This window comes from Xiphophorus couchianus, chromosome 17, assembly GCF_001444195.1.
Source record: "Xiphophorus couchianus chromosome 17, X_couchianus-1.0, whole genome shotgun sequence".
NCBI classification, from domain to species: domain Eukaryota; kingdom Metazoa; phylum Chordata; class Actinopteri; order Cyprinodontiformes; family Poeciliidae; genus Xiphophorus; species Xiphophorus couchianus.
In genome coordinates, this window is record NC_040244.1 from 3615228 (window position 1) to 3630526 (window position 15299).

The window sequence follows — 15299 nt, forward strand, 5'->3', positions numbered from 1 at the left end:
AAAGATGAAATGATTGAGAGTACTGCATTTTTTCACATTTGGCACATTGCACCCACAAAATTCTATGTATTTTAATGAAATTTCATATGATTAACTGACAAAAAGTAGTGCATATTTGTGAAGATGATTGTGTTCATTCTTAAACGCTCTCTATTGAACAATTGAGGCCCTTAAAGAACAGTTGTACTAATATTGAAACAAATTACACAGATAAACTATTTAGTAGAAAGGTGACCTCTGAACTTTTTTCACTGCATTTTAATCAGGTGTATCAGAGAAAAAGTGTCTGAAAACAAATGCACTCCACACTTTTTAGATTTTTTTGTAAAATATGTCAACATAATGCACAATAATTTTCCTTCCACTTATACTATTTAATCTGTACAAAATATACTGAGGTGTTTGGTCATGATTTGACAAAACGCTAAAAAGCTCATGGGGTGTAAAAACCTTTTATGAAGTGCATCAACACATTGTATGTACTGAACATGGAGGGCAACATACACTTTTTGAGGTGCAGAAAGAATTTGAGACCATTCTATTACAATTTTTTCCTCAACTGATACAGAAAACAAATACAATACTTCAACTCTGCATATTTTTGGAGAAATGCTCAGATTACATCATGTAGTTTTCATTAAACGTTGACGCTATTCCGATTTCTCTGAAGGGCTATTTCACACAAATCTGGCACGAGGAGAGACTGGTGGAGTTTAAGGTATCATGAGAATGTGTTTTTGGACCAAATATCGATGTTTCGTCTTGGACCTTCGACTGATCCCCAACAGGAAAATTGTTGAAACCATACTTCATACTACAGCAGTAAAGCACAGAGATGTGAAGAACGACACGCACACACTCCACTTACAAAGGCCTCGGCCAAGATTTAAATCTGCCTTACTTGGAGGTATCAGTGCTAACCACTGCATTCATCACCGTCTTGAAAATAAGGCTTATCATTATACCCTATTAGAAGATTTGAAAAATAAGACTTACAGCTACATGCTTTGGCTGCTTTGGGTGTTGGCACAAACATGGCCCGCACATAAAGTTTGAGACAAATATTTTGAGCCGTTATTATTAGCCGAAGAGGGAACTTTTCCCCGCAATGCCTCACACATTTAACAAGTGATGTGAGCATTTTGCTCATGAGAGCACAGAAAAATATTTTCAAACACACCTATCATTTTCTGAGTTCAAATCTTAATGCCTTTCAAGATGCACTGAAACTCTCGTTCCTCTCAGCGTGGGATTCTAATTTTTAAGTGCCAAGAGGCTCACAAAAACCTACAGAGATTCATTAGGTTGGCAACTTTGGCTGCAAACCCTACCTGAGTTCCTCTGAAGCTCTTTTAGTCTTCATACGTGGCCAACTCCGGCTTGTAAAATATTCTAATATGCATAAAGAATTCTGGGTCAAAACTGAGCCAGCTGGAGAGTGCCTAGTGCGTGTGGTTTGGGGAAACCAGTTTGTGATTCACACCTCATAAAAACGCTGGAGGTGGAGAAGAAAAGATATGGTGTGAGGCTGGAGGGATTTAAGTCTCTGGGGAGATCAAATGACAGCCCTGCTTTTTTCTTCTTTTTTTTTACCTCAAAGGTACAGGTGTAATATTGGGTCCTTAGATGAAGTGGCAGGGAAGTGATTGCTCTGGCGCTCTACAGTCAGAGTTTAGTTGTCTTTGTCAAATACCCACTTGCTTGCAGGATTTAAAAAGGTCAGAGGTTGTATATATCTCAAAACATTTCTATCATCTATTGGGAGCTTTGAATTTGATTCCAATTAGGGTTGGAGACTGTTGTGCAGGAGAAATTAATTACCCCACATAACATTTCCACTTTTGCATTAAAGGTTGTGGTTGTTGCTGGACAAAATGTAAAAAAAAAACAAAAACATGTTTTATCTATGGAACTACATGAAAGGCATGGCTTGGTCATGTGTTCTGATTTGCTACACGGCAAAAACAAAATTTTACCAAGTAATTTTGCTCTGGATTCTAGTGCAAATATCTTAATACACTTGAAATAAAACAACTTAAATGTAACTTTTTAGTAAGAGTAACTTAGTAACTTTTTAAATCTCAACTAAAAACCCACCTGTTTAGAATTGTATTTGAAATGTAATCAATTACAAATTTAAAAATGGCGAGTGACTGAGGGTCACTGCGCGCACAGAAAACCCTGTCAATTCTAGACTCTAACAGGTAAAAATATTGCACGAAATCCGTGGAGGACGGCGGAGTCCTCGCGCAAAATTCCGTGGTTAGGTGGACAGAGCCTGGTGCCTTCCTGTTCAGGGAGACGGGGCCCGACGAATACCCGTTGCAAAAAAGGACGACGGAGTCCTGCGAGAACAGGCGCTTAAATTCCGTGACAAAATCATAAAGATGGGGAACGGGATAAAAAATGCATTACATGCAGGGTCAAAAGATGCAATAAGATCATGGGTAACTAAACATTACATAGGATTGGGGACTGGAAAAATGGCGAGTGACTGAGGGTCACTGCGCGCACAGAAAACCCTGTCAATTCTAGACTCTAACAGTCTTAAATTCCGTGACAAAATTGTATTTGAAATGTAATCAATTACAAATTTATGGATGGAACTTGACTTAATGCTTTGTTTTGATTATTGATTCTATATTGCATTGTGTTTCTGTGTTTGTAATGATGTAAAGCACTTTGAAATGTCTTGCTGCTGAAATGTGCTATACAAATAAAATTTGATTGATTGATTGATTGATTGATTGATATAGAGGCTTGTTTTAAGTAAATAATGTTTTACTATTGGTGAAAAAGTATTTGTTCCATTGGCAGGTAACTTATAACATGGGGAAAATGTCTTGTTACAAGTGAATTAATCTGCCAATGGAACAAATATATTTTCATCAATGATAAGGAATTATTTACTTAAAACAAGTCTCTTTATATTGCTGAAAAGTTACTTGTAGGTCAGTTTTGTCTTATTTTAAGTGCTCTAGAAACTAGACCAAAAATCCTTGGTAAAAACTTGTCTTTTTGCAGTGTAAGATCAGTTTGTTCGTTCACTTTCTCCCAGCACTACTATTGGCGCCCTGTGGTAAAAAAAAGGCACTTACTGTTGAAGTCACTCAATCATTCTCTCCTGTGAGCTGAAGGAAAATAGGAAGAAGCTACGCTGCTGTAGATTCCCATCTCTGCTGTATAGATTAGCTAATTTAGAGGTCACCGCAGAGTGTGACCGAACCGGCTGATCCACAACACTGTGTGCATTTCATCAAACTATAGTGATTTGCAGACGTTTCCCCCCCAAGGCTGGCTCATTACTGCGAGACCAAAGCCCATCAATCCATTACTGAGGTGGCTGCCGATGCCAATTTAGCATCATTAGTACAAAAAACAAACCGCATCTGCATTACAGACAGAAAAGATGGAAAATCAGACGTCTCTCTTTCTCTCTCTCATATTTGTCTGAGATGAGATCAAAATGTTGAAGTGATCTCTCCAGCAGGTTTGCTGGTGTGCAAGATCATGCAGATGCTTCTAGAAATTCATTTGGAGTTGGTGACAGTCGGTAAATGAGTGTCAGTTAGATCCAAACACTTTAACATCAGTGGTTTCAAGTTGAGTCCCTTGGTTAACATAATTTGTCAGTCACATCCGTTGTTTTGCAATGTTTTCTAAAATAATAAATCGATCTTTCTTGCTTTTGTAACAAACAACAGATTTTCCAAAGCCTCGACATACCATCTGAGATGGTCCTATTGGGCTTGGAGAGTATTTCTACCTTTTGCATGTTTAAAGAAACAGCAACGTGGAAAGATACAAGTTGACCAGTTTCAAGCTGCCATTGCATTGTTTCTTAATTTGAATAAAAACAAAAAAAATAAATTTTTTGTGTGGGCACAGACAAGCAGAAATGAAACAAAGTTTAAGTATCAGCTGCTGTCACACATTTAAAATATCTCAGTACTTTGTGAAACACCTCAAGTTACAAGCATCCCTTGTGTGTTGGGGTGAAGAGTGTAAAATTTACAGGGTGAAAATTCAATGCCCTGTATGCAGTCTGCTTCCAAATGGTTAAATGATTATTACCTGAATTACATCCAATGATGTCAGCCACTCTAAACATGCTCCTTCAAGATTTTCTGGTAGAGAGCAGAGTTTATGATCCCATAAAACAAGTTATATGCAAGTGATTTGTTCATAGTCTTACATTCATTGAGCTTTGGACTGGCTATTGACATTCAACTAAGCTTCACAAAAAAAAAAAAAGATTAATCGCAATTAATTGATATCTTAACAAAGAGACACACATTTTTGTTCTCTTATTTGCTTTTCCACCAAAGTCATTTGAAAACAGCATTTGCATGCAACATCTCCAACAGTCCGCTAAGTCATGGAGTTTTAACTTAAACTAAAACCAGACATCAGACTTCAGATTCTGTTGAAAACTGTGCTCCTATCACCAATTCACTGGCAAACAAAACAATAAAAAAAAAGGATGTGGAACTCAATTCTCCATACAGATGTCAAGATGTTGCTCCATTACATCATGTCTGTGTATTCTCCCAGTCCATCGCAAAGAGGGGGATTTATAGTACTTTATGGGCCATTTTACGGTTTTATACTGACGTCCCCTGATGCACTTGAACTAGTCTCTGTATTTTCGAATTCCTGCTGATAGTTTAATCACTATTCCACTGAATAGCTTTCTATTTTTATTCTACTGGTTGTTAGCAGTTTATAGCTTATAATAAATTAAGTCTGTAGTCAGGTTCATAATAAAGTTTGCTCTTTAGATTGTTCTAGAACTGAAGGATGTTGATACACTTCCAAACGGTGGTCACCGTTCTCTTTCTGTCTAAATGTTAAGGGTCAATTGGACAGGGGTTGGGCAGATTCCATTAGTCTCAATGTTAAAGTTTCATGAAAGCAAATGGTTGTGTTGTAACAAGCCGTGTTCAACAGATCACAGATCAAAATCTGAAAAGATCCCAGATAATTGGCGCTGGGGTTTGAAAAGAAGACAGATTTGGTTTGAGTTACCCTCCATGGCAGCCCTCTTTAGCTGCCGCTTCTTTGCGGCTAATGCTGGAATGTGACAACTGGTCACGGCAAAGAAAAGAGGGCCCATTCTGGATTGGATACAGTTCCTTTTAGGACGTTAGCGTGGCTTTCTCAGGCATTACAAATGTCGCATATGAATCCGACCGCTGAAAGCTGACAAAACGCAGAAAAGCATCGACACCCAAGACTGTGACATTCAGGGTGCAGATTTAGATTCTCTACATTCCCAAAATAGCTTCATTTTTTAAATTTAGCAGCACAGTCCGAGTTGTTTCAGGTAGAACAAGAGATGCAGTTCTTGGTTTGTTTGGACAGTACAAAAGTTTCAAGATTCTTTCTTCAGCAGAAAACAGACTCCTGAATCGACATTGGGTTTGCCTCTACCAAACTACAGACAGCATGATTTATGACTACTGTAGCTAACTGCAGCCAAAGCAAGAATTGTGAAGGGAACACTGCAGTTCAGTATGTCACATTCCTTATGAAAAAGATTTTCTTTTTCCTTCGGCAAAGAAAAAAGATCTCAGCTGGATGTTGTCATGATCTGCCATGCTTTTGACTATCTTTAGCAAAGGAGGTACGTGACACTCTAGAGACTCTTTGGTTGATGCATAGGTGTGAAAAGGTGTTCCGTATTTTCAAATGTAAAAATATGATGTGCAACAAATTAAACTGCTACGCTGAGAAAATGTGAGCTGGAAATGTGTCTGCAGCGTTTAGGGCTCCTACTTTGATTCTCGCGTGTGAGGACGGAGGGTAGTGGTGGGTTCACCGTGATGAGTTTGGGGATCTGGGGGAGCCCTTCTTTATAGGTCACTGTGCCAGCACCCACAGCTTTTTGGAAGTAGGCCAGTGGAAGCAGAAGGTGGAATTAATTAAAGGAGGGAAGAGGGGCGGGATTTTACCTGGAGCTTGAGGACGTGACAGGTTGGATTGTGGTGAAATAGCAATGCCACTGAGAAATGCAATGCTTTTCATTGCTACTGCATGAATATTCAAATTATCCAAGCTTCATTTCTGTGTGTTACGTGATATATTTAGGCATTTTTAAATATATACCAACATCCTCAAATCTGTATGTATAATTTTTACATCTACTTTCTTTTTTTTCTTCTTTTTTTAGAAATACCTTTGGTTAAATAACATCAAAGTTTGACATTTAAAAAAATGGTCACAATGTAGATTATTTTTGCGTATTACGGTGAAAACAAGCCATAAATTCAATGATGCAACACTGAATGAATTCCATCAGAAGCAACACGTTTTTATCAGAACCTGGCTGCCATTTTAAATATATTCTCTATACACAGCCACAATTCATTAATTTTGTCCCTGTCAATTTTTAATCATGCGTCCCATTTATCACTGTGTCTGCAGGCGACTCGGGGAGGCCACCATAATTACACATCTACAGTCAGACACCGTAATTAACTGTCAAGCCCGCGCTGGATGGAAAATTGAGAACTGATTGGTCTCTCATTTGTCTTTGGCGCAACATGCTGAAGGAGTGGGTGGATGGAGGGTGTAGAAGTCTGTCTCAGTTCACTGATAACGCTGGGAAAGACAAAAATTGTGTAAGAAAAAACAAAAGAAACTGCTTCTTGTCGAATTGTTAACATGAATTTTTAATTTAACCGTAAAATGTATCGGTTCTCAACTTTTAAATGTGACTGTGCTTACTTACTTTACCTTTGTTATATTCAACTTCTTTATAGAAGGTGAGCAATATTCTCAGCTTGCCTTAAGTGATTGTATAAACAATAAATTATCAGGACATTTCATTCTCTTAAAATGCACACCAAGTCCTTTTAGTCCACCGCCTGAGGTTCAGCAACCATTTGCTTTATTAGTAATTGATTTATAAGGCTGGAGATTCATCAACGCCTTTTATTGACAACATCACTCAGGAAATGCTGTGGTGGGTCAAGCTTCCTGTTTTAACTTGGATGGCATTGTTGTCAGAATGCCTTAAAATTTGTGTGCTCAATTAAGTGGAAGCAATCAATCAGTTGCACAAATGGCAATTATTCCGCTGATAAGTAGAAGTGATGGTCGGATTCTCGTTAATTTAGTATGCACTGCCACTAAAATGCAGCGTCTTCAAAGGAAATGATCAAGATATTGAGTTGAGTTGACAAAGGGTAACAGGAAATATAAATCCTTCCTGATATACATATGGTTGCTTGGTAGAAAGCATGCATCAAGAGGGACTTAACCTGAAAGCCTTTTAATAAAACCCCGTAGTAACCCGTCTGTTGCCATGGTACCAGAATCTGCTCTCACACAAATTAATTAATGGAGTTAGGATATTTTATTTAACCATCACTAAATGTAAAAATTACCATCACAAATGGAGCTTGTTGCAGAATTATGCCATTTCTAAATTATTAATAAAGTCACATTTATCTTGTTTGGACTGGAAACCTATTCAGGCTTTACTCAGAGTGACTCAATATGCATAGTAAAGTTCTAACTGATTCATCCTTTTCTCCTGTGCAATTATTGGTAATAAATAGAATATTGTTTACTATTTTGCACATTCATACTTCTAGCTCTTCTGGGTGACAGCAGTGGTTCGATACCCTTTGATGCTGTGGTGAATGATATGAAAAATCCACTATGAAAGCTTATTTTTCAGTACTGAAGCAGGAGAATTTATTCAGGGTGATAATACAAGAGTATTACTCTGATTAGTTGACTGGGACTACAAAGTCAGAGTCAAGGTTATTTATTTCCCTTATTCGCATTATTAATTTTTAGATTCTGATCCAATTATTATTTGTTTTTTTTATCCCGTGCTCTTTTATGGGCCACATATCATTGCTTTCTCCTCTGTGTAAGTCTCGGTACCTGTTTGTTTGAACGCCAGGCTCTGGTCTAGTAATTTTGTTAATCAAATTCGCTCTGCTGCTCTTTTATGATCCGTCGTTTTGTATGGCTGTACTACTGAGGGCTTTTTCTTCATTCTAGTGTAAAATAGCTGCTCCCATGATTGCTCCATGTTTGAAATTCACCAGATCAACACAGAGAAATGTGGCAGAGGTCAGGAACGTTGTATTCATACGTCTCAAACCATGCTGGAGGACTCGCACTCTTAGCCGTTAGCTGTTTACTTCTTTTGTCAATCAGGAAATGGCTTCATGAAAAAGCAGGTCTGCCACCTAACAAAAGAGACGCACAGGACTTCCTGACATTTAGCTCAGACTGTTTCTCCTTCTTTGAAGGTGAGAGCCCCCAGAATGAAATGTGCGCGCCCAAAGACTCCGACTCAGACAAATCAGGGACGTGGAGGAGGCTTTATCTCCATCAGCTGTGAGCTGACCTGATGGGCCTGATGGTGATGAAGCTGGAGCAGCTGGTCTTCAGTGATGAGGAGTAACTATTACAAAGTCTGTTAGTTTGATTGCAGCAATTATATACTGGAGTGAAGAGGATAATGTCTGTAATTATTCTAAATTGTTGATTAGAATTACAATTGTAAGCTACTTTGTGATTATTTACCATTAAAAACTAATAATTTTTTTTGGGCTTAATGATCAAAATGTGAAAAGGTGGGAACATTTTAGCAATGCATTGCAAGTGTCATTTAAAAGAAACATACAACTTACATTGTTAAAATCTAGAAATACAAAAAAGATCCCCATATTTCTAGTTTAGGATTCCAGACTCTTACAAGTCTGGAAAATTTGGGAATTTTCAGACAGCCTGAAACTATGCAAGAGTTCTGTATTAGCTGCATTTGTTTTAAGTTTTAGAAAACATGTCCTTCAGCCTTTCATTCCATCTTCGCCTCTTTTGTTTTTGTTCAACGAGTGGGACCTACTGAAGCTGCACAATGAGCAACTTTTAATCAAGAAAACACATAAATCTTTGAAATTTTGCTAAAGAAAACTATAAAAGGGTAACCATGGTTTACAGCAGTAAATATGAAATCATTTTTGCCCCATGTCTCATTCAGATGCTACAATACTAGATCATATATAAAAGTATAACAAAATCTTTCTAGCTTTTTCCCCATCTTATCATATCATAAGTCCCCAGCAATGTAGAAAATCTGTCCAACAGCAGTTTATCCTCATGCACACATTTCATACGATGGAAAGAGTTATTCTGTCTGAGCAAGGCATAAAATCTGCCAAGCTAATGCTCAACTTCATCCTACACACCACAAGAAAGGAGAGGGTAGACAAAGCTCTGTGTAAATCTTTCACAAGCAGGCAGCTGGCAGCGAGACAGTTTTGTGAATGCGTTCGAGACATTTAAGCATTTTCCTTCTCCCTCTACATCCCGCGCCGCCTTTGCGTGGGACCAAGTGTGGGAAAGTAGCGGTGCCACTTCTGGTTGGGGTATTGTTTCTGTCAGGGGTGTGTGTTGGTAATGTGTGATGTTTGAACACGCCCTTAATGATCACTTCCTGCTGCCAATATACAAACCAAACAGATACAAAAGAGCTGATTCGAAAGAAAATATGTTGTTTTTTTTTTCCTGAAAGTTTATTGTGCCTGGGTTACAATTGCTTCACAGGGCAAAGAAACGGGCTTTGAGTTGGCAAGAAAGCTTCGTTGTGAACGAGAGAATGGTGAGAACTAGAAATCATAACACTTCTGGTTCTGGTGTCATCCACTGAACATCTCACATCTCTATGTTGGCTGTCATTGCGCCGCGGCTGCACTCTGGCAGGAACATCACCGCTGATAATCAGCCAGGGAATGAATCAGTTTGACCCAGCTGGGTAATGGCTTCATGCATAATTGTTCACCACTAAACTGTGATGGATGGGAGATACTCTTGGGTGAGAACTGGTACCTCAGCAGGAGCAGGAGTGATCACTGAGCTAAAATTCATAGACTTTTTTTTTTTTTCCATCATCCCTATGTGTGGTTTTATTAGAGAATGACATCCACCGTGGTGTTTTTTTTGTTTTTTTTTTTACCCCTGACATCCCTTCATGTTTGAAAAATTAGGAACAGTGTGATCACTCTCTCATCCATTCGGCTCCCCATCCCCCGTTACGCTGATCTTGTCTGACAGATCTGGAAGCTGTATCCAGATAATCATGAAATCATTAATCCATATTCACCCAATGAAAAGGAAGTTAGGAACCTAAAAAGAACTTGATTTCGAAAGCAACTTGTTGTGCTTTAAATGAACAAAATGCACTAACCTTCCAGGGAAACCAATCACAAGAAATCCAGTTGTACTGAAAAATATCTTCAGAGACTTATATACTGTACACTATATTCCTGCTCTTTCTTTGTCTCTTTGCACAGTATTCTTTGCACTTCACTGTTGTGGCTTTTAATCACTCATAGGTAATCAGGAGCCAACATGAGATTGCCACAGCATAATAACTTGAAGTAAAAATATTAGCGTTTCATAAGTGTAAGAAAAGATTTGTTGTCCTGTGTGTCTCCTGTGGGTGGATGCATGGATGGATGATGATGGATGGATGGGATTCTAAAGACATAGACAACGGATTACAATTTTAACAAAGCTGAATCTCACTCTTCTGACAAAACAGGTCTCATCCGTATAAAATGTTCCATAAGCCTATAATAAGTGCAAAAGAATTGCCAACAGTACTTATTTATTTTGATGGAACCCGAGCTTCTGACTGTAATATGTTGTAAATATTCTGAAAACCATTTCACAGTTTAAAATTCAGGCCTTCATTAATTCTTCCCTCCATCTGTCTGGATATAGGTTTTGTGTAGCTGCATACAGTTACTGTATATACTGTATGTTTCTGCAAAAAGCATCAGTAGTGAGTCTTTCCAATGGTGCACCAGTATAATACCGACACTGTCTGAACTGAGCCGCCTGCTGCTGCGTTATGGCCATGCCTTTAATTGGAGCTCAGTTTGCTCATTAAGGAAATTAAAGTTAAATAGAGCTTGGGCAAATGGGGCCTGGTGCAAAAGGCTTTGGAGCGAGGCAGTTCTGATTTGGATCGCGACAATGAAAGAGAAAAGAGAGAAATGAACATTAAGGCACAATTTAGGTAAATAAATGACATTTTTAAATAAGGCAGACATGTCGGACTTAAAAGGAAAAATATGAGGAAGAGGGTGAATGTGGGACGTTATAGAGGATAATGGGTGAGAAGTGAAAAGGAAGAGAGCTGATGATTGTCCAGGAGACAATGTTCTGGCCGGTGTCCGTTAACAGTGCAGTTTTAGGATGATGAACTAATCCATCTAATTGTTGCCTTTAAGAAGCAGGAGGAGGCACTCTGCTACAAAACACCGTCATGCAGTCCGTCCTGATTATGTGAAGTGATGGAAGTCTATTACAGGACCAGAGATTATGTTTATATTTTCCCTTCAAAGAAGTTTATGAAGTTTATGACAACGGGGACGAGATAGGTTGCTGTTGGGTTTTGTAAAGTGTGTTTTAGCACTGACCTCTGAAGTCTTTAAATTCTGTGGGACCTTTTATGTGAAAATGCCGCTTGGGATGTTGAAATCCGGAAGAGTGAGGAGTAGAAGATGGAGCAGGACTATGAAGAAAAAAAAACAGCTCTGTGTTAATATACAGAATTATACAGAAGGTAAAGGACAACAGAGGCAAAGTCCTAAAAAGCAATGAACTGGTTCTTTTACTCTATAAAAAGAGATTCAGTTAATATAATAAAGATGTTTTCATATCAGAAAAAATAAAACAGATTAGCACTCTTTGGATCTGCTGATGTTGAGATTATTTTATTAAACTATTATTGTTCCTTTAAATGCAGTTTTTGCTTGGAAATACAACATGATTCGCGTGTAAGAAGTTCCAATATAAGCAAAACTATTGTAGAAACTGCCTTCAGGTTTAAACATGTCCTTTTAAACTGGCTCTACTTTCGTAAATTTTAGGGATTAAAAAAAGAACTGCATGAAAAGTACTTTTTTTTTCGCATTCAGTTTAAAAAGCCATCTTACGCTCACTGAAATCCATTTAAAAAAAAAAAAGCCAGCTATGTGGAGGCAGCCCTTGGCACATGAACACGTAAATCACTGGTTGTGAGATCACTGCCTGGGAGCCAGTGGAGTGCCTCATTTGCATTCTGAAAAGACAAATACCCAAACACTTTAGACAGATTGGTTATTTTCCTGCTTGCAGCAGAGGACTGGTGAATAGCAACTGTATCAGAAACGGACCTAGAAAAATCTGCAAATATCCCCTGTCTGTCTTTTTAAATCTAAAGAAAAAAAAGGTGGAGAATTTTACCTCCCCTACCTAAAAGAAAAAAAGAAAGAGGGCTGAAAAGACCAAACACGTCCTGTACTTTAGGGATTGTGAATGGACTCCCCTTCAGCCCGCCTGCCCCACATACGGCGGCTGAATACAAAAGACCCCCTTCTGTAAGAGCAATCACTACAGGAGGCCTCTTTATCTGCCCCGCTGCAGCGACTTGCCACAATGAAGCCATCAGTGGACGCTGTGTCGTCGCACACTCACGCATGCGCGCACGCCAGTGCGTACAAAGGACGAATGCGTTGCATGTAACCATTTATTGCTTTAGTCTTTACAGGCACATGCACGAACCCGTTCCAAAAGCCTCTCAGCTAATGAGTTCTTTTCATCCTCCAGTGCCGGGCAGGAGCAGGGAGGGAGACGAGAGCTCGGTGCCGATTTGAATATTTAAATTATTTACTGGCACCCAACAGAAGGGAAAGCAGCGTGACGGGTGAATCCCGGGTGTGTTTTGGTTCAAAAGTGCGCGATGTTATTGCCTGAAAGGTCCAGGGCGGCCTGGATGTTTTGGTTTTATTAGGAGACGCCAAAAACGTCAAAGTGTCGTCCAAAAAAAAGAAAAAAAACTAATAAAACTTTCACTGTCCTCGTATGGCTTGTCCTTCCACTCTCACAGCATTTTTTTTGTAAAATATTTGTACAATATTTTTTAATATATAAATAATAGCTCACCGAGGGAAAGGAAGAGACTTTGTAAACTGTATGATGTAATGCTGTCAGTTTCCTGGAATATCAGCGGCAGAACAGTTCCTCAGCAAGAATCCTGGGAAGTAGGGCTCACGTGATTCCTGAGCTGTAGGCGAGCAGAGAAAAAAAGAAAGAAAAAAAAAACATTCCAAGAATTAATTAAGCAATTATTTCTTTGGCACAGACTCTTCTCTAGCTGGTGTGGATCTTTATGTTATTTTTATTTTTTTTCTCACTTTCACATTAGTGTTCCATTTGTCTGCCTTTACTGGCTGTGAGAGCTCAGTGTTGCCCTGTCCGATTTCTTTTCAGCACTCGACTCTTATTTACAGTCTCCAGACAAAGGAAGTTTCTGACTGGCCTCGTTTTCTGGGCTGCTTTTCCATCTAGGGTGTGACAGGCACAAAGAAACCATCCTAAATGATAATAAAACCCTGGGGACAGTTTGATTGGTCAGTAAAACAAAATGTGTTGCCTGGTTAAAAGAAAAAAAAGAAGACAAAAGAAAATCGACAATCGGGTTGCACTGTGTTGTTGCAAATTGTTCCTAATTGTACCTTATCTCCTCTTCCTGCTGCTTCTAATTGGCTTATCGGCAATCACACCAAGAGCTCTGGTGCTCCTTTCACTGTTGTCCTACAATTTAGTGTATTTTATCCCTCTAATGGTGTCTTGTATTAAACTCCTAGAATTTGAAAACTGCTTTATTGCTCTGCAAAACCATTCCTGCTCCCTGAACTTCTGTTTTTAAATAGTTTGTCGCATTATGTTTAAATAGATTATCTGACACCTAAAGGGAGTATTTCTTCATTTTTGGGCCAAAAGTGGGCCATTTATAAAAAAACAAAAAAACAAAACTTAACCTCATTGTGAAGCAGAGTGGTGGCAGCATTATTCTTCTGTGTTGAAAGGAAAGCTTATTAGTGTTGATGCATGATCAGTAAATACTGATAAAAGCAAGACAACATGTAACCTCCAAGTCCAGGCCTAAATCAGGTTAAAAATCTATTTGACAACTTTAAATTTGCTGTTCACAGATGTTATTCATCCAATCTGATTGTGTTTAAAGTTATAGCAAAGAGGATCGGGCACCAGTTTTAGTTGCTAGATGCGCAAAGTGACATGTAGCTTTGCACACCTAGCGAAGACGAGGGGATGAATATAAATACAACTGCTTTCAGATATCTCTGTATACGCATTGTGTTGCTTGCATTGTAGAGTGATGAATTACTTCATTCATCTGTAAACCCCAATAAAATACACAGAGTTTCGTGGTTGTAATTTGAGCCAAGGACTGTGGGCACTTTTGCAAGGCTCCGTGCCGTATACATCCCCAGGGCAGCAGGGATTGATCGGTTCACGAGGTTTAAACAGAAAAGCTGGTTAGTACTACAAACCCGACCCCGTTGACTTCAGCCCGAAAAGAATGAATCGCCATTTTTAGGCTGGAAACGAGCCTCGGACTGAGGTGGAGGACTTTGACAGGCGGTTAGGTCTGGCAGCAGTGAGAAGTTTCTCCAGTCCCGAGGTGCTCAGAGTACAGTCATTGGTCCCCCACATCAAAAATGAGACAGCTGGGGAAGTTTGAGCTTTTGGTAATGGTCCATTCCAAAGGCTCTAAAACAGGAGGTGTCTGGCAAGTCCAATGGGAGGAGGCATTGTGGCACACCCAGGACTCCAGGGAAAGATAAAGAGCCAGAAGCTTGGGAATGTTTTGGAGTCTCACAGAAAGAGCCTGAGTGCATGAACGGACAAAGTTACCAAAAACAAAAATCCCATCTTAAATGTTGAGACTCAATTATTGTTAAGTTATAAAAACCTCAATTTGGGTTCATTTAATTTTACGAGTCACTCTGCATTTTGTTCTCAGTTTTCAGGAAGCATTAGCCACTTCTTAAACAGTCTGAAATAAACTTTATTTGAATAGATTATTTTACTTTCAGTTACCTTAGCCAGCTCAATCAAGTGCAGTACGCAACTATAAACTGACTGTCCAAGACAAACAAACGTAGTTCTGCACAGGATTCACTAAAACAGCTCGGAGCCTTCCCATTCATCACTGTTCACCCCCCCCCCCAACCCCCTGGTGAGCCTCATTTGTCGTACGCTGCGAGTGTACACAAATGTTCGGTAATGATCCGTTAATTATGAGGATCCCCCAAAGCCTGTGGGTGTGAAACCACCTGTCTGTGTTCATGCTGGAACCAGTGACATGTGGACACGCTGTGGGAGCGCATTCTTTGACTAATTGCTAAATTTTGCAGCTGGTTTAAGACATGTAGCTTCCTAATTTCTCTTAGCCGCTATGATGATCAGAAAGATGA

The 15299-nt window shown here is 39.1% G+C and overlaps 1 protein-coding gene and 1 long non-coding RNA gene across 2 annotated transcripts in view; one reads left to right on the forward strand and one right to left on the reverse strand.

Moving 5' to 3' along the window:
* The window catches only part of tmtc2a (transmembrane O-mannosyltransferase targeting cadherins 2a), a 53344-nt gene that overhangs the window by 8498 nt on the left and 29547 nt on the right, over positions 1 to 15299 (forward strand). The window lies entirely within an intron of this gene.
* LOC114160911 (uncharacterized) lies at positions 10803 to 13760 on the reverse strand. Its single transcript, XR_003598894.1, has 2 exons — positions 12961 to 13760; positions 10803 to 11548 (listed from the first exon to the last, which is right to left on the reverse strand). It is a non-coding gene; the product is annotated as an uncharacterized LOC114160911 (long non-coding RNA).